General features: G+C 38.6%; 1 long non-coding RNA gene across 1 annotated transcript; it reads right to left on the bottom strand.

Annotated features, from left to right (window-relative positions):
- Nucleotides 1-13,021: 13,021 nt before the first annotated feature.
- Nucleotides 13,022-14,290, bottom strand: LOC124306927 (uncharacterized). Its single transcript, XR_006908722.1, has 3 exons — nucleotides 14,049-14,290; nucleotides 13,791-13,920; nucleotides 13,022-13,165 (listed from the first exon to the last, which is right to left on the bottom strand). It is a non-coding gene; the product is annotated as an uncharacterized LOC124306927 (long non-coding RNA).
- Between the last annotated feature and the right edge of the window lie 640 nt (nucleotides 14,291-14,930).

Below are 14,930 nucleotides of genomic sequence, written 5' to 3'. Positions count from 1 at the left end.
GAAAAATTTTCATGCTTGCTAAGCTGTAATTTATTTTTCATTACTTTTCATCGGTTCAACCGTTACAGTTTTATCCATAAAAGAAGTTCGTATCAGTCTGCGGCTTTATAAAATTTAGATTAAACTTCATTTTCAGGAGAATGCAAAGCAGAAAGTGTGTACTTTGTTTTACAGAGACTTTTATCGGCATTACTTAGTAGTTGCTATTTTGATTCGTTACTCATATTTGCGCAGAGATTAAGGACACGCGTTAATATTAGGTATTTTGTTATGCGAAATAATGTATGTCGAGTAATATGAGGCCAACAAATGTTTATCTTATTTTATTGTCATTTTTGTAAATAAAATTTAAGTAAATTGGTTAACTTTTATTACTTGATGAAAATCAGCTACTCAAACGGATGCTCTTACTCAATTCATTAGCAGACCATCGTCGTATGAGTAGAAGAAATAGACAGTTCAATGACCAAACTGTATTTCATTTACGCCCGTTGTAGCACAATATTTGATATAAGGCTAACCTGTAAATGATCTGAGAGATGCGATAACCATTTATTATCAGCTATGTACATTTCCTGTAAAATCGGTTAAATAGTCTAAGTAACCACGCTGAATTATGTATTTTGGAATTTGTACATAATGATGAGAGTATGGATTTCATCGTCGATTTTCATACTCAATTTATATTCGTATCAGCATATTCATTTTTTTAAGTAAAAAAAGTGGAATATGACATTACTCGTAGACGAAATTCATAACTAGTTAAATGATAAAAGGCCGGCGTTTCAAAGTTGTTACCAGATAAATTTTTTTACTGTAAATAAATAACTAAATTCGTGGATTTTAAGCGAAAAAGGTTTATGAAAGAGTGGAAAATATAAATTGTAAACATTCTAATGTTTTTCAACGATCTTGTACACACGGAAACATGTAAATGTAAATACATAGATTATCGTAATACGAAATAACCAGTTTTATTGTTACAGACATTTAGAATTACCTATTATATTACTGAACTAAGAGCTAGTATCGAAGTCCTACTGATAATTTTACAGATAACAATAAGACAATTTGAAACTGTCAGCATAAAGAAATACATATGTAAGTAATTTCATTCGTTTCTTACACAAAACATTAACAAAATCAATGAAATTCCCTCATTTATAGAATCTATGAATTGTGAATAAAATGAAGAATTTCATTGAGAAATTTAACAGCCTCGTACTGGAAAATTAATACCATAATTTTTATAAATGCAGTACTTGTTATAAAGAACAAAGTTTCTTGTAGTCCTAAATTTGATCGAACAATGCAATAGAGTTCCCAATTTATAATCAATTTTCACATAAGTATATCTGTGATAATATTGCTGGATACAGTACAGTTTACACGATAATTACGCACGTTTTAGGATTTGGTTAGTGCTCCTCCGACTGACATTGGTGTTTAGTGTCCTTTCGGTAAGAATTGACCCACTTTCTTTGATAAATCGTTGACTGCAGAATATAAAGACAGTTGCCCTAATGGGCTTTGGTGTGACAACCGAAAATCGTCGTGTGCTTGCGCTCCCTGAGATGTTCCAACGGTAGAGTTAAGAACTCATTGCGGAACATCACAGAGTTACCGATTTCGACATGATGCTGGCTGCATTCATCTTCCGAGTAACACAGACGTCGCAATGGTAAGCCCAAGCCTGTACTTAGCCTGTGTGTAATTACCGACTTGTCAGCGATACAAGAAATTAATAACGAGAATAAATTTCTTCCAAAATTCGTAGCAAAACAGTGATTTAATTAAAGTATAGGTACCAGAGAGGAGAATGTATACATAGATCATAAATAATAATAGATCAGATATGATAATGATGCAGTGACCAAAAAGTATATATTATATGTACCATATGCGTTCCATGTACGATATTAATATATACGATCCATTTACGATTAATACGTGATGCATACTATAAATTTTATAATTTTCCAGGAGACTAACTAGATTATCTACAATAATCGGCTATAACATGAAAATAGAAGAATTATTCATTTCGAAATGGGATTCTATTCGACACGCGCTCGCTGTATTCCATAAATTAATATTCATAATTATTCCAACAACTTTTCATTTGCTCTCTCGATCTTGAATTTTGATAGGCATAAAATCCAAACGCTGTTTTAGCTAGTCGCAAGTGAAGTATCTACGTTGCGTAGAGGAGCAGAATTGTTTTTCGAAACGTGTTCGTATGGAAAAAAATTCAGAGTAACTTTAATACATCACGGATGCGCTAATTGTGATCGAGATGAAATGGATTCTCCGTATATCAGACAGTATTTAACGCAGTGTCGTAATTTAAAGACCTAAAAAGGTGATAGAGAGAGAACGAACGAAGCTTCTTAAAACTTGCAATGTATTTTAACACACATTTGAAAGGTACGAGCAAAATTTTGTATCATACAACTGTCGCAGAACTTCAGCGTTATTAGCTGACCCGTTAACTGAAGAACATATCTTTGGTCAACGGCTAACCGTCGAAGGGCCAAGTCGCTTGAGTCTGGAATCGGCAGGAAAGACAAAGTGCGTATTTCTTGTATGAAATGTGATAACTAGAATCATTGTACATCATATGATATCATCATACGTCATACATCGTACATCGTTATTCATAGTATTAAAGTTCGAAACCAATGTTTGGATGCTCGGATGTTCAGAAAATGACGTCACCCGAATTTTTTTTTCCCTCGACGTCATCGAGCTATAGTAACCGAAAATCGGCTAGCCGAATTCCTCAGTCTGGAAATAACCGCGCAGTAGAGCGGACGGATGAGAATCGCGCTCCGCAGATTTCGAGTACCGCGTTAAATTCTTTACCTCCTGGATCCTGCGCTCCAGGTCCGCTACCTGGTGAAGCTCGACTTCCAGGACAAGCGCTCCGGGGTTCCTGTTTCATGTTTACGACGAATTATTTCAATTCATTTTTTGCGTAAGCTCTAATTCAGTAGCTGCCATTGGGCTATTAAATTTTCTCCGATTTTTTATAATTTTCTCATAATCTTCTTGTTAAAATGTGTCTATACAGAAATTATAATAATCCTTACACAATATTTTTGACGTGTTCTGATACTGAAAATATTTCTTAGTATTCGAGGTATAACCCGAAGTGGTTGTTGGTGGTTGTTGGAGGTGGTTGGCAGTGGTTGGAGGTGGTTGGAGGTGGACGAGGACGACCAGGATTTGTGCTCGGTGAGTAAAACATTATAATATTTGATAACTATTGTAATTATATTTCATCTGAAATATTTCAAACTTGTCATGTTTACAATAAAATATTTCAATTCATTTTTCGCGCAAGCACATATTCAGTAGCTATAAATGCGCTAATAAAACTTATTACATTATTAATCGGATAATTAATTCTATTAATCGTTACATAATATTTTTGCTGAGTTCTTATACTAAAAATATTTATTACTATTCAAGGTATAACCCGAGGTGGTTATTGGTGGTTATTGGTGGTTGTTGGGGGCGGTTGGCGGTGGTCGAAGGTGGACGAGGAGGAGGACGAGAAAGATGAGGAAAACAAGGTGGACGAGGAGGACGAGGATTTGTGCTCGGTGAGTAAAACACTTTTATAATATTTAATGACAATTGTAATTATATTTCGTCTACAAGTTTTCAAATTTGTCATGTTTACAATAAATTATTTCAATTCACTTTTGTAAGTATTTATGAATATACCATCTATGAATATTCATTGTTGGTATATAAGGTCTGGCAACGTACCTACTTTCTGTAAGAGATGTTGAAGATTTTCAACATAATTATGTTTCAGTTCTGTGTCCCACCTAGTGATCCACTAGTACATGTCCTCCGACGTGACATCGCTGTGCTACGTATAAAGAAGGAAAGATTTATTAGGATGCGAATTGCTCCTCTCTTCTTGCCATTGTGCTTTCAGCCATTGTTGTGCTGTGTGTTTAAAATTTAGGACAGTATATAATATAGAATAACAGGTACAGCTACGAATACAGCACTACAATAAATCTTATAGAAATGAGCTCTCATTGAGATTTCTCTGTATTTATAACTCGACGCGAGAAGGCAAAAATCAATGTAATGCCATCCGTAAAGTAATTGGACTCGTATTTGTACTACGAGAACTCGTTGGGCATTTTGCGGTGAAATTTGAAAAATTGTTGTACAAGAAATTAAATAACTATAAAAATGGATAAAAAATATTATCTCTAATAGTGAATGTAGCTAATACAGCTTTAACCGTATATTGATTATGCTAATGATCTATTGTGACAAGATCGGAATTAGATAAGCTCTCTAAATACTCTTTTCTAGACTATTAATTTATATCATGTATATGTAAATGTATATTTCTTCAGTTTATACAATCACTGCACTAGGATTACCCTTGCCAAGTTTTATGGTGCGCTTGTGTAATTTGTATATTATTAACCTTACGTTTTACTCGATTTGCGACAAGTTTTGAGTGTTTCTAATTTCTTGGTAATTATTTATGTACATCTATGTGTATATATGTATATGTATACCTATGCACATATACACATATATAAAACTAGATTTTTACAATAAACACAGAGGTTTTAGTATATTCACATACGGATTTCTGTGTAAAGGTGTACTTGAACTGAAATATCCTTATCTCTAATACGGAGTTCTTCATAATTCGCATTTGTTCTTGTAACCCATGTCCTACATACGATGGCAAAAATCTAGAACCAACTTAACTGAGTCTCAAAGCCCTGTTAACATAAAAGCAGCTATTTGATAGAAATTATAGTTTATAGTTTACACAGCCCATTGCATGATATTTCATTATAAATACATATGTTTCAATGTATTTAGGAATAATTTATGAAATATACAGAGGTCATGTGCAAATAATAAATGAATTGATTCGACCGCAGTTTGATGTATTCATTGGAGCTTTAACAATAAATTTAAGCTTCGTTACCTCTTTTATTTTATTATGGATAATCAAAAACATTTCCGACTATTCGTGCTGTGGAAGCATGGGGATTAAACCAAATGTAGCAAAAGATCAGAAACAGTGTATGTAGAGTACGGGTATTTTTCTAAAAATGCAAACACGTGCCGCTAGCTTAGTTTTGACATATCTAGAATACCACGCCTTGCGAATTAGCTTACCAGACAGAGATGAATGATGAATTTTACGGACTGCATTATCGTTGTTGAATACTCTATGCCTCATGGGGAAAGAAAATCTGTAACGATAAAATTGATGCACCGGATCATCGTCGACTTAAACTTTTGAAATGTCCTACCATTTCCGAACACCTCCAACCATCCTATTTACCTATATTACTAGATTAGCTATTATATGAAAAGAGAAGAATTATTCATTTCGAAATGGGATTCTATTCGAGGTACGCTCGATGTATTCCATAACATTAGTATTCATAATTGTTCCAACAACTTTTTATTTGCTCTCTCGATTTTGAATTTTCATAGGCATAGAATTCAAACGCTGTTTTAGCTGGTCGCAAGTGAAGTATCCGCGTTCGGTGGAGGAGCAGAATTGTTTTTCGAAAAGTATTCGAATGGAAAAAAATTCAGAGTAACTGTAATACATCACGGATGCGCTAATTTTGAACGAGATGAAATGGATGCTTCGTATATAAGACGGTATTTAACGCTGCGTAGTGATTTAAAGACCTAGAAAGGTGATAGGGAGAGAAAGAACGACGCTTCTTAACACTTCGAGTGTATTTCAACACACATTTGAAAGATAGGAGCGAAATTTTTCATCATCCAACTGTCGCAGAACGACTGCGTTATTAGCTGACCCGTTAACTGAAGGATATATATTTAGTCACCGGCTGACATTGAAAGGGCCTGGCCGCTTGAGTCTGGAATCGGCAGGAGAGATAAAGTGTGTATTTCTTGTATGAAATGTGAACACTAAAATCATTATACATCATATCATATCATCATAGACCATACATCATACATCGTACATCATACATCATACATCATACATCATACATCATACATCATACATCATCATACCTAGTATTACAGTTCGAAACCAAAGTATGAATTTTCGGATGTTCGGAAAGTGACGTCACCAATCTAAAATCGGCTAGCCGAGTTCCTCAGTCCGGTACCAACCGCGCAGTAGGGCGGACGGTTGAGAGTCGCGCTCCGCAAATTTCGAGTACCGGGTTCTCAACCTCCCGGATCTCGCGCTTCGGGTCCGCTACGCGGTGAAACTCGACTTCCAGAATAAGCGCTCCGTGGTTCCTGGTTCATGTTTACAATAAATTATTTCAATTCGTTTTTCGCGCAACCCCAAATTCGGTAGCTGTCAGTCCGCTAATAAAATTTCTCGACTTCCAGGATAAGCGCTCCGTGGTTCCTGGTTCATGTTTACAATAAATTATTTCAATTCGTTTTTCGCGCAACCCCAAATTCGGTAGCTGTCAGTCCGCTAATAAAATTTCTCGACTTCCAGGATAAGCGCTCCGTGGTTCCTGGTTCATGTTTACAATAAATTATTTCAATTCGTTTTTCGCGCAACCCCAAATTCGGTAGCTGTCGGTCCGCTAATAAAATTTCTCGACTTCCAGGATAAGCGCTCCGTGGTTCCTGGTTCATGTTTACAATAAATTATTTCAATTCGTTTTTCGCGCAACCCCAAATTCGGTAGCTGTCGGTCCGCTAATAAAATTTCTCGACTTCCAGGATAAGCGCTCCGTGGTTCCTGGTTCATGTTTACAATAAATTATTTCAATTCGTTTTTCGCGCAACCCCAAATTCGGTAACTGTTAGTCCGCTAATAAAATTTCTCGACTTCCAGGATAAGCGCTCCGTGGTTCCTGGTTCATGTTTACAATAAATTATTTCAATTCGTTTTTCGCGCAACCCCAAATTCGGTAGCTGTCAGTCCTCTAATAAAATTTCTCGACTTCCAGGATAAGCGCTCCGTGGTTCCTTGTTCATGTTTACACTAAATTATTTCAATTCGTTTTTCGCGCAACCCCAAATTCGGTAACTGTCGGTCCGCTAATAAAATTTCTCGACTTCCAGGATAAGCGCTCCGTGGTTCCTCGTTCATGTTTACAATAAATTATTTCAATTCGTTTTTCGCGCAACCCCAAATTCGGTACCTGTCAGTCCGCTGATAAAATTTCTCGACTTCCAGGATAAGCGCTCCGTGGTTCCTCGTTCATGTTTACAATAAATTATTTCAATTCGTTTTTCGCGCAACCCCAAATTCGGTACCTGTCAGTCCGCTAATAAAATTTCTCGACTTCCAGGATAAGCGCTCCGTGGTTCCTCGTTCATGTTTACAATAAATTATTTCAATTCGTTTTTCGCGCAACCCCAAATTCGGTACCTGTCAGTCCGCTGATAAAATTTCTCGACTTCCAGGATAAGCGCTCCGTGGTTCCTCGTTCATGTTTACAATAAATTATTTCAATTCGTTTTTCGCGCAACCCCAAATTCGGTACCTGTCAGTCCGCTAATAAAATTTCTCGACTTCCAGGATAAGCGCTCCGTGGTTCCTCGTTCATGTTTACAATAAATTATTTCAATTCGTTTTTCGCGCAACCCCAAATTCGGTACCTGTCAGTCCGCTAATAAAATTTCTCGACTTCCAGGATAAGCGCTCCGTGGTTCCTCGTTCATGTTTACAATAAATTATTTCAATTCGTTTTTCGCGCAACCCCAAATTCGGTAGCTGTCAGTCCGCTAATAAAATTTCTCGACTTCCAGGATAAGCGCTTCGTGGTTCCTGATTCATGTTTACAATAAATTATTTTAATTCGTTTTTCGCGCAACCCCAAATTCCGCAGCTGTCGGTGCGCTAATAAAATTTCTATAACTTTACAATCTTCTCATAATCTTTTTGGTAAAATATGTCGATAAAAAAATTATATCAAACCTTACACATTATTTTTGATTTGTTCTCACGCTGAAAATATTTATTAGTATTCGAGGTATAACCTGAGGTGGTTGAAGGTGGTCGGAGGTGGACGAGGAGGAGGACGAGGAGGACGAGGATTTGTGCTGGGTGAGTAAAACACTTTTATAATATTTGATGGCAATTGTAATTATATTTCATCTGAAATATTACAAACTTGTCACGTTTACAATAAATTATTTCAATTCATTTTTCGTGCAAGCACATATTCAGTAGCTATGAATAATCTTATACAATTTATTACATTATTAATTAATTAATTAATATTCTTATAATATTTAATGGCAATTGTAATTATATTTCATCTGAAATATCACAAACTTGTCACGTTTACAATAATTTATTTCAATTCATTTTTCGTGCAAGCACATATTCGGTAGCATGAATAATCTTGTACAATTTATTATATTATTAATTAATTGATTAATTACATTTATCCTTACACAATATTTTTGATGTGTTCCTATACTAAAAATATTCATTACTATTCCAGGTATCACCCGAGGTGTTCGGAGGTGGACGAGGAGGAGGACGAGCTGGACGAGGAGGAGGACCAGGTGGACGAGGAGGAGGCGGGGTGGGTCGTGGGAGAGGACCTCTCCTCTCCTCAGAGGAGAGGGAGGGGCTGGGAAGGGGAAGAGGTGGGAGGGGAGGGGGAAGGGAAGGGGGAGAGGTGGAGGGGAGGGGGAAGGAAGGGATGGGAAGGGAAGGGAGGGTGGCGGGGGGGGGGGGGGGGGGGGGAGGGTGGGAGGGAGGGAGGGCGGGCGGGCGGGTGGGCGGGAGGGAGGGAGGGCGGGAGGAAGAGAGTGGAGGACGGATGTCGATGCGAGCCCGTTAGACTTAATAGAGCAACACACCCCCCCCCCCCCCCCCGCCATCCCTCCCGCCCTCCCTCCCTCCCTCCCGCCCTCCCGCCCTCCCGCCCGCCCTCCCTCCCCCGCCCCCCCACCCCCCCCCCCTTCCCTTCCCATCCCTTCCGTCCCCCTCCCCGCCACCTCTCCCCCTTCCCTTCCCGTCCCGTCCCTTCCCCCTCCCCTCCCACCTCTTCCCCTTCCCTGCCCCTCCCCCTCCTCTCCACTGAGGAGAGGAGAGGTCCTCTCCCACGACCCACCCCGCCTCCTCCTCGTCCACCTGGTCCTCCTCCTCGTCCAGCTCGTCCTCCTCCTCGTCCACCTCCGAACACCTCGGGTGATACCTGGAATAGTAATGAATATTTTTAGTATAGGAACACATCAAAAATATTGTGTAAGGATAAATGTAATTAATCAATTAATTAATAATATAATAAATTGTACAAGATTATTCATGCTACCGAATATGTGCTTGCACGAAAAATGAATTGAAATAATTTATTGTAAACGTGACAAGTTTGTGATATTTCAGATGAAATATAATTACAATTGCCATCAAATATTATAAAAGTGTTTTACTCACCCAGCACAAATCCTCATCCTCCTCGTCCTCCTCCTCGTCCACCTCCGACCACCTTCAACCACCTCAGGTTATACCTCGAATACTAATAAATATTTTCAGCGTGAGAACAAATCAAAAATAATGTGTAAGGTTTGATATAATTTTTTTATCGACATATTTTACCAAAAAGATTATGAGAAGATTGTAAAGTTATAGAAATTTTATTAGCGCACCGACAGCTGCGGAATTTGGGGTTGCGCGAAAAACGAATTAAAATGTTTTATTGTAAACATGAACGAGGAACCACGGAGCGCTTATCCTGGAAGTCGAGAAATTTTATTAGCGGACTGACAGCTACCGAATTTGGGGTTGCGCGAAAAACGAATTGAAATAATTTATTGTAAACATGAACGAGGAACCACGGAGCGCTTATCCTGGAAGTCGAGAAATTTTATTAGCGGACTGACAGGTACCGAATTTGGGGTTGCGCGAAAAACGAATTGAAATAATTTATTGTAAACATGAACGAGGAACCACGGAGCGCTTATCCTGGAAGTCGAGAAATTTTATCAGCGGACTGACAGGTACCGAATTTGGGGTTGCGCGAAAAACGAATTGAAATAATTCATTGTAAACATGAACCAGGAACCACGGAGCGCTTATCCTGGAAGTCGAGAAATTTTATTAGCGGACTGACAGCTACCGAATTTGGGGTTGCGCGAAAAACGAATTGAAATAATTCATTGTAAACATGAACCAGGAACCACGGAGCGCTTATCCTGGAAGTCGAGAAATTTTATCAGCGGACTGACAGGTACCGAATTTGGGGTTGCGCGAAAAACGAATTGAAATAATTTATTGTAAACATGAACGAGGAACCACGGAGCGCTTATCCTGGAAGTCGAGAAATTTTATCAGCGGACTGACAGGTACCGAATTTGGGGTTGCGCGAAAAACGAATTGAAATAATTCATTGTAAACATGAACCAGGAACCACGGAGCGCTTATCCTGGAAGTCGAGAAATTTTATTAGCGGACTGACAGCTACCGAATTTGGGGTTGCGCGAAAAACGAATTGAAATAATTCATTGTAAACATGAACCAGGAACCACGGAGCGCTTATCCTGGAAGTCGAGAAATTTTATCAGCGGACTGACAGGTACCGAATTTGGGGTTGCGCGAAAAACGAATTGAAATAATTTATTGTAAACATGAACGAGGAACCACGGAGCGCTTATCCTGGAAGTCGAGAAATTTTATCAGCGGACTGACAGGTACCGAATTTGGGGTTGCGCGAAAAACGAATTGAAATAATTTATTGTAAACATGAACCAGGAACCACGGAGCGCTTATCCTGGAAGTCGAGAAATTTTATTAGCGGACTGACAGCTACCGAATTTGGGGTTGCGCGAAAAACGAATTGAAATAATTTATTGTAAACATGAACGAGGAACCACGGAGCGCTTATCCTGGAAGTCGAGAAATTTTATCAGCGGACTGACAGGTACCGAATTTGGGGTTGCGCGAAAAACGAATTGAAATAATTTATTGTAAACATGAACCAGGAACCACGGAGCGCTTATCCTGGAAGTCGAGAAATTTTATCAGCGGACTGACAGGTACCGAATTTGGGGTTGCGCGAAAAACGAATTGAAATAATTTATTGTAAACATGAACGAGGAACCACGGAGCGCTTATCCTGGAAGTCGAGAAATTTTATCAGCGGACTGACAGGTACCGAATTTGGGGTTGCGCGAAAAACGAATTGAAATAATTTATTGTAAACATGAACGAGGAACCACGGAGCGCTTATCCTGGAAGTCGAGAAATTTTATTAGCGGACTGACAGCTACCGAATTTGGGGTTGCGCGAAAAACGAATTGAAATAATTTATTGTAAACATGAACGAGGAACCACGGAGCGCTTATCCTGGAAGTCGAGAAATTTTATTAGCGGACTGACAGCTACCGAATTTGGGGTTGCGCGAAAAACGAATTGAAATAATTTATTGTAAACATGAACGAGGAACCACGGAGCGCTTATCCTGGAAGTCGAGAAATTTTATTAGCGGACTGACAGGTACCGAATTTGGGGTTGCGCGAAAAACGAATTGAAATAATTTATTGTAAACATGAACCAGGAACCACGGAGCGCTTATCCTGGAAGTCGAGTTTCACCGCGTAGCGGACCCGAAGCGCGGGATCCGGGAGGTTGAGAACCCGGTACTCGAAATACGTAGCGGACCCGAAGCGCGGGATCCGGGAGGTTGAGAACCCGGTACTCGAAGTTTGCGGAGCGCGACTCTCAACCGTCCGCTCTACTGCGCGGTTGTTACCAGACTGAGGAACTCGGCTAGCCGATTTTAGATTGGTGACGTCACTTTCCGAACATCCGAAAATTCAAACTTTGGTTTCGAACTGTAATACTAGGTATGATGATGTATGATGTGATGTATGATGATGTATGATGTATGATGATATGATACGATGTATAATGATTTTAGTCTTCACATTTCATACAAGAAATATGCACCTTGTCTTTCCTTCCGATTCCAGACTCAAGCGGCCAGGCCCTTCGATGGTCAGCCGTTGACTGAAGATATATCCTTCACTTAACGGGTCAGCTGATAACGCTGCCGTTGTGCGACAGTTGGATGATGAAAAATTTTGCTCGTATCTTTCAAATGTGTGTTAAAATACACTCGAAGTGTTAAGAAGCTTCGTTCTTTCTCTCCCTATCATCTTTTTAGGTCTTTAAATCACTACGCAGCGTTAAATACTGTCTCATATACGAAGCATCCATTTCATCTCGTTCAAAATTAGCGCATCCGTGATGTATTACAGTTACTCTGAATTTTTTTCCATCCGAATACTTTTCGAAAAACAATTTTGCTTCTCTACCCAACGTAGATACTTCACGCTCGACTAGCTAGAACAGCGTTTTGATTATATGCCTACGAAAATTCAAGATCGAGAGAGCAAATGAAAAGTTGTTGAAATAATTATGAATACTAATGTTATGGAATACATCGAGCGCGCGTCGAATAGAATCCCATTTCGAAGTGAATAATTCTTCTCTTTTCATACAATAGCTAATCTAGTAATATAGGTAAATAGGATGGTTGGAGGTGTTCGGAAATGGTAGGACATTTCAAAAGTCAAAGTCGACGATGATCCGGTGCATCAATTTTATCGTTACAGATTTTCGTTTCCCATGAGGCATAGAGTATTCAACAACGATAATGCAGTCCTTAAAATTCATCATTCATCTCTGTCTGGTAAGCTAATTCGCAAGGCGTGGTATTCTAGATATGTCAAAACTAAGCTAGCGGCACGTGTTTGCATTTTTAGAAAAATACCCGTACTCTACATACACTGTTTCTAATCTCTTGCTACATTTGGTTTAATCCCCATGCTTCCACAGCACGAATAGTCGGAAATGTTTTTGATTATCCATAATAAAATAAAAGAGGTAACGAAGCTTAAATTTATTGTTGAAGCTCCAATGAATACATCAAACTTCGGTCGAATCAATTCATTTATTATTTGCACATGACCTCTGTATATTTGATAAATTATTCCAAAATACATTGAAACATATGTATTCATAATGAAATATCAAGCAATGGGCCGTGCAAACTATAAACTATAATTTCTATCGAATAGCTGCTTTCATGTCAACAGGGCTTTGAGACTCAGTTCAGTTCGTCCTCCTCCTCGTCCACGTCCGACCACCTCCAACCATCGCCAACCACCCCCAACAACCACCGCCGACCACCTCGGGATAGTAATAAATATTTTCAGTACAAGAACACGTCAAGAATATTATGCAAGGATTAGTATAATTGATCAAATAATAGAGAATGTAATAAATTTTATAAGCGCATTTATAGCTACTGAATTTGTGCTTGCGCGAAAAATGAATTGAAATAATTTATTGTAAACACGACAAGTTTAAAAAATTTCAGATAAAATATAATTACAATTGCCATTAAATATTATAAGAATATTATACTCACCATACACAAATAGTAACATAGTTTTTTGTTTTTGGTTTACATGAAAATAGTTGATTGTAATTATTTATTTCGTAATATTATCGTATACAAATGGTTTAAAACTGAAAGCAATCAATAATTATATAGCTAAATATTCAAGTAACACCGAGAAAAGGTCAATGATGAAATCAGATAATGGAGAAAAAATATCTCTCATGTCTGTTCAATGTGGAAACTGGGTTTTTTAAATGCTGCCATATGAAAGATCGGGAAAAGTACAAATATTTTTTTTTCAATCAATCAAATACGATAATTATTAAGCGAAACGTTGATTGTCGGCTATTTTTATTTTAATGGGAGATAACTAACGAAGCTTTTCGAAATTTCGAGTGTATCTTAACTCACATTTGGACAGTACAAGAAAACTCTACCCATCATCAATTTTCGGAAAATGGCGAAGTTATTAGATGGCAATTGAAGCGCCTCGCTGCTGGAATCTTGAATCGACAGGAAAGATGGCGTACGTAATTTTTGTCTGAAATGCAAAAACTAAAATTACTTCGAATTGACATATATTTTTACTATCGATGAACTAAAAAATTCAGAAAAAAACGTTAAATCACATTGATTTTCGTTCAGAATTTTCTTGGTAAAAATCATTACTTTTTACGTTTGAGCTCGACAATCATCACTATGGTCTCACGGCTTTTTGGGTTATTTTGGTAGAGGGCCTGGACAGCCAGAACTACGGAAAATTAGTCCTGAAGGTCAAAAGTCACCGGATCAAGGACCTGGACAGCCAGAACTACGGAGCGCTCTTTCTGGATGTCAAAATCCACCAGGTGGAGGACCTGCACAGCCAGAACTACGGAAAATTAGTTCTGATGGTCAAAAGTCACCGGATCAAGGACCTGGACAGCCAGAACTACGGAGCCCTTGTCCTGGAAGTCGAGTTTCAACAGGTAGCGGACCTGGATCATAGAAACTACCGAGCGTTTGTCCTGGAAGTCGAGTTGCACCAGGAAGCGAACCCGGAGCGCAGGATCCAGGAGGGAAAGAATTTAACCCGGTACTCGAAATCTGCGGAGCGCGATTCTCATCCGTCCGCTCTACTGCGCGGTTATTTCCAAACTGAGGAATTCGGCTAACCGATTTTAGATCGATTCTGATCGATTATGAGCGATGGTAACGTCAGTTCGCGTCGCCTCTACATACCGACCGCTTATCGTATTGAGTTGCGCGTGTAGGGGAGGACGCAGAGAGCACTGCTTGACGATGAATTTATGTCGGCCATTATCGATTACGAAAAGCCCATAAGACTTAGCAGTCTTTATACATCTTCAGTCAACGTATGTAATTACGGTGTCGATCATGAATGTATCTAAAGCAATAATTTTGCTCTAACAACAAATTATTATTTTATTTATTACAATTTATCTATGCATAAATTGTCTATCATAAAGAGAAATCAGTGATTTGATAAATCATTCGTTAAAGTAAATGTTGTTTAATCATGAAAAGTAAATTTAAGAATTAAATTTTCCC

This window comes from Neodiprion virginianus, chromosome 6 (assembly GCF_021901495.1).
Source record: "Neodiprion virginianus isolate iyNeoVirg1 chromosome 6, iyNeoVirg1.1, whole genome shotgun sequence".
In the NCBI taxonomy this organism is placed as follows: domain Eukaryota; kingdom Metazoa; phylum Arthropoda; class Insecta; order Hymenoptera; family Diprionidae; genus Neodiprion; species Neodiprion virginianus.
This window is presented reverse-complemented; position numbering and strand designations above follow the sequence as displayed.